The 5,328-nt window shown below is 39.9% G+C and overlaps 1 non-coding gene across 1 annotated transcript; it reads right to left on the bottom strand.

Annotated features, from left to right (window-relative positions):
• Window positions 1-2,526: 2,526 nt before the first annotated feature.
• LOC141682058 (small nucleolar RNA R71) lies at window positions 2,527-2,633 on the bottom strand. The gene has a single exon (XR_012559463.1). It is a non-coding gene; the product is annotated as a small nucleolar RNA R71 (small nucleolar RNA).
• Between the last annotated feature and the right edge of the window lie 2,695 nt (window positions 2,634-5,328).

The raw sequence follows: 5,328 nt of genomic DNA, 5'->3' as shown, positions 1-5,328 counted from the left end.
ACTTTCCAATTCTTTCAGGAACTATTGAGACATATGTGCCCAAATTTTCATCAATTTGCACAGAGTCTACAATAGTATCCACTCCAAACTCATTCATTTTTTCTATTCCGATGCATATCGTTCATCCGTCTGTTAGTGATTGTATCCTGATGGATGTGCCTAACAGCAGTCATCCGTCGGCTAGCCTAACTACTATCCCGATGGACGTTCCTCATCCGCCGGTACTCTCTACACACACTGAAATTTCAACAATTATTACAAGTGTAGATGAGTTAGTAGTTGTACAATCACTCTAAGGACTAAGGGAAGGGAGTGAAATGAGTGAGAGGCTGGGTTGCTCCCAGGAAAAAGGAGAGGAAATGAGTGAACTCATGCAGGTTATTTCTTCCAGCCTGACAAACGAGAGTGAGAGGAGTTCCACCTTAGAAGGTGAAGGTGAGGGGGTGAGGGTGGTGAGCCAAGGGGAACCCTTGATGCAAGAACATAGAGAAAATGAGAGATATGCAGGTAAAAGAGAAATAAGGATGGACATCTGATAAGTTGATTTTATATCCACTTGGAATGCTTTATTACAAGCTTAAATTGGTATTTTGGACTCAAGTTGTTGGTATTTTGATGTGTTTTCGTGTTATTGCATTTCAGGTATCAGTTAAATGAAGAAATGAGTTTTGAAAGAAAATATGATAGAAAGTGATCAGATTTGGAAGCCAAGGCCATTTTCAAGTTGTAGAGAATCTCGTTAGCTTCGCGTGGGCAATTGAATCGCCTAATTCTGACGAGTAGAACTCAAGTTATGGCCAAAACAAGATTCATCAGAATTTTTTCCAGAAGCTGTCTGAGCGGCCGCCCAGAGAGCTGAGCGCCCGCTCAGGAGAGCTGAGCGGCCGCCCAAGGCGCGGTTGGTCACTGATTTCGCTGAAAAAACCTTTTTTGAGTGGAATTTGACGATTTTAAGGGTCCAGGTCCACTAGGGGTGTATATATACTTAAAAAAAAGGTTTTCATCATCCGGGAAGATTGGGATACCAAGGAGAAGACCTAGAAGCACAAAACAACTTCGAAAAAGAAGATCTTATTTTCAACTTATGATTCTTTGAGTTAGTTGTAACTTTGGATGCTCATTTTCGTTCTTGTTGAACCTAGATCTCGTTTATTCGTACTTTAATTATTATTCAGTTTGTTAAGGCCTTGTTTTATACCATACTTTCATTGGAACCCATGGTAACGATGAGTTCGATTATGGGATAATCGTTATCATGGGGTTCTAGTGGATTTACTTATGGATTTCAATAGTTAATTATTTTGATATCTTGGTGTGTGGTGATTGATTGATATCCTAGTATTGGTTGTGCTTATTCGTCTTATGTGCGTAGTTAATATATAAGATAGCGTGTTAATCTCTATTGAAGCGACAGTGAATATAGAGGTTTAGAACTTGCCATGCTAGCATAGGTTCATGTATTTATTATACATGATTCATAGGTAACTCTAACTGTTTTACTTGCCCTATGTAATCAAGATAGATAACTTATGCTTAAACCATTATGTTGACAAATCTATAGATATATAGGGTGTCAATATTGGTGCCTATTTAGCTTCTATCTCTTTTGTGGATGTCTGGTAGAATGGTACTCGTGCAACGAAAGTTGGCATTTATCAGTTTTGTGTTATCTGATTAGAGTCATCACCATCACATGCTAAGGTTAAGAACAATAAGGCTATTGAGTGAAGTAGTAATGAAGTTAGAATCCCATGTTTGTCATATATAGTAATTCAACCTCAATTCTCGTAGTTAATGTTATTTCGTATAATCTCTTTGTTTAATAAAAACCCAATTTGTTATTTGTCTTAGCATTGAGCGATAATCATATATTATTGCATAGGTGCATAAATTGAACTTAACCTAAACCAGTCTCTGTGGGAATGAATCTGATTTATATCTTATACTACTTGCGAACGCGTATACTTGCGTGAATATTAGCGCGTGTTTTCACCCTAACAAGTTTTTGGCGCCGCTGTCGGGGACTCAGTGTTAATTTTTAGTTTAAGTGCTTGTCATCAGTGGTCGTTAAAGTTCACTGACTTAGATTCTTTTACTTTCACGGTTTATTTGTTTGTGTTTCAGGTACTCATTACAATGGGAGATCCAGCAGCACGAACGAAAGCCTTGATGAATTTTTCTCAACCCAAGATCAATGACATTCAATCTAGCATTGTCAGGCCTGCTATCACCGCTAATACCTTTGAGATCAAGCCTAGCATAATTCAATGGGTGCAGAATTTAATCCAGTTTTGGGGTTCTCCAACGGAAGATCCCAATATTCACATTAGGGATTTCATTGAGATCTGCGACACCTTCAAGTTCAACGGTGTTTCCGAAGATGCTGTGAAGCTGAGACTATTTCCATTCTCTCTGAGGAACAAGGCTAAGAGCAGGTTACACTCTCTACCAGCTGGTTCGATTACTACTTGGGAAGATCTTGCTCAGAAGTTTCTTACTAAATTCTTCCCTATGGCGAAGACAGCTGTAATCAGGAATGCTCTTACTCAATTTGCGCAGCAATCAGGAGAATCTTTATATGAAGCTTGGGAGCGTTACAAGGAGATGCTTAGGAAGTGTCCTCATCATGGAATGCCTGATTGGATGATTATCAATTGTTTTTACAATGGGTTGGGAGCACAATCCAGACCCATGCTCGATGCAGCAACATGTGGAGCATCATGGGCAAAGAGCTATGAGGAAGCTTATGATCTAATTGAACTGATGACTGCTAATGAATATCAGTATCCAACCCAGAAATTTCCACAAGGCAAGGTAGCAGGAGTTCTTGAAGTGGATACAGCTACGGCTATCACTGCTCAACTAAAGGCATTGTCTATGAAGATCGATTCTCTGGCTAACTATGGTGTTAAGCAGATAATTAATGTTTGTGAGCTGTGTGCAGGTTCGCATGCGACGGAGCAATGCACTATATCTAGTGACTCAACTCAGTTTGTGAGCAACTTTCAGAGATCGCAGCAACCAGTTCCAGACACTTATCATCCTGACAACTGGAATCAACCTAACTTCAGCTGGAGCAATAATCAGAATGCGATGCAACAGCCGTTCCAGCAGTTTGGAAATAAGCTATTCAACCCTCCTGGTTTTCAGCAACAAATTGCACCAAAACAACAACTCCAACTTCAACAACAAACTCATGATGCAGGTCTATCTTCGAATGAAAAATCTGAATTGGAGGAGTTGAGGCTTATGTACAATAACCAGGCTCTTATATGCCAAAGCCAGGTTGTTTCTATCCAGAATCTGGAGAACCAAATAGGGCAAATTGCTAACGCCTTATTGAATCGACCACCAGGAACGCTTCCTAGTGATACAGAAACAAATCCAGGCAAGAGAAAAGTTGAAGAACAGGTGAACGCCATCACCTTAAGGTCTGGAAAGGTCGCAAGCCCCCAAGTTCAGCAAGACGAAGAGCCTGAAAAATCTCAAGTTTCAGAAAATACAGTTGTGGCTGAAGAAGAAGTGCAGATGGAAGCAGAGGTGGAACCAAGGAAGACTACTGTGGAACACACTCCTCCTGGGGGTAATACAGGGGAGAAACAGATCTATCCACCACCTCCTTTTCCTAAGAGGTTGCAGAAGAAAAAGCTGGATAAGCAGTTTGAGAAGTTTCTGGAGGTGTTCAAGAAACTTCATATCAACATACCTTTCGCTGAAGCTCTTGAACAGATGCCTAGCTATGCGAGGTTTATGAAAGGTATTCTCTCTCGGAAAGTGAAGCTCGATGACTTAGAGACCGTTGCTCTAACAGAGGAATGCAGTGTTGTGCTGCAACAGAAGTTGCCTCCGAAGCTTAAAGATCCTGGAAGCTTCACTATTCCTTGCACCAGCGGAAACTTGTCGTTCGACAAGTGTTTATGTGATTTAGGAGCTAGCATCAATTTAATGCCCTTATCTATCTTCAAGAAGCTTGGTCTTCCTGATCCGAAACCAACATACATGTTATTGCAACTAGCTGATCGTTCCATCGCTTATCCACGAGGTATAGTGGAGGATTTCTTGGTCTAGGTGGATAAACTCTTCTTGCCTACTGACTTTGTAATTCTTGATTTTGAGGAAGATAAGAAGATTCCCATCATCCTGGGAAGACCATTCTTGGCTACAGGCCAAACTATGATCGATGTGCAAAAAGGAGAACTTTCGATGAAGGTTCACAATCAAAAGGTCACTTTTAATGTGTTCAAGGAAAGAAAGTTACCCTCAGCTAAAGAGGAGTGCTTTAAAGTAGAGCAAATTCAGGTTTTGAATGCACCTCCGTGGAAGAGGAAGTTGGATTTGCCATTCGATTCTCTTGGGTTAGCAGAGCTGAAAATTTCTCAGGAGCGTTTTGAACCATTTATTCAAGAAGCTCCCACACTTGAGCTCAACCGAAAGGCAGATCACTTGAGTTATTCATTCTTAGGTGCACCCCATGATAAGGGGTTGGGATATATTTTTGATGATGTAGAGAGTGGCTGGACAGATCTTCCAGTGCCTATAGAGGGTTCTTGTAATAACCCCAAAATTTTCAACTTTTTGTAACCCTTGTGAATAGTGTTTTAGCTGAATGAGAAAACTTTTCACGCCACACTATGTAGGGGTTCTGTTATGGATATTCTGGGATATTATTAGTACTCTATGTAGTATATAAGTGTATGTAAAGATCGTCAGAATCCAATTCCGAACACTTTGGTTTTTCCCGGAAATCCACAAGATACGGAGAGAATTGAGTATAAGGTAACAGGATAAAAAGGATTTAAATTAAAGGATTATAATAGAGGATCATAAAAAAGGAATATAATGTATTGAGAAAGGTTAAAGGAACCTAAGTAATAAGATCCCGGGTATGATCCTTCAAACGATAAACGAAAACGAAAGTTAAGCGAACCGTATAACAGATCAGCGGTCATTAGGCAAACGATTAGGAAGTTAATCAAAGGGATTAGTGGGAATGATGTCATCCAACCAATAGAAAGAGGACAAGGAAGGGAGGATGACATCATGAGGATGACATAAGCATGACATGGGAATGAAGGAGGTGTGGTGGCTTTGTAACCACACAAATTCAAGGGTAAGAAGGTAATTGACTAAATCAAACACAAAACTACAACCAACCAAGCCAAATAATTCATTCTTCATCAAAACAAAAAGAAACCAAGGCATTAGTTCTTCATTGCTCTCGGCTTTTTCACTTTTTAAAGGCAAGATTTTTCAAAATCCAAGATCCAAGCTTCCTAAATTGGTAAGATAATTCCCTAATCATCTTCATGCTTAGTTAGGACTATATCA

Source organism: Apium graveolens, chromosome 8 (assembly GCF_009905375.1).
Source record: "Apium graveolens cultivar Ventura chromosome 8, ASM990537v1, whole genome shotgun sequence".
Taxonomy (NCBI): Eukaryota; Viridiplantae; Streptophyta; class Magnoliopsida; order Apiales; family Apiaceae; genus Apium; species Apium graveolens.
Note: the sequence above shows the minus strand (reverse complement) of the source record. Positions and strands in the feature narration are given on the sequence as shown.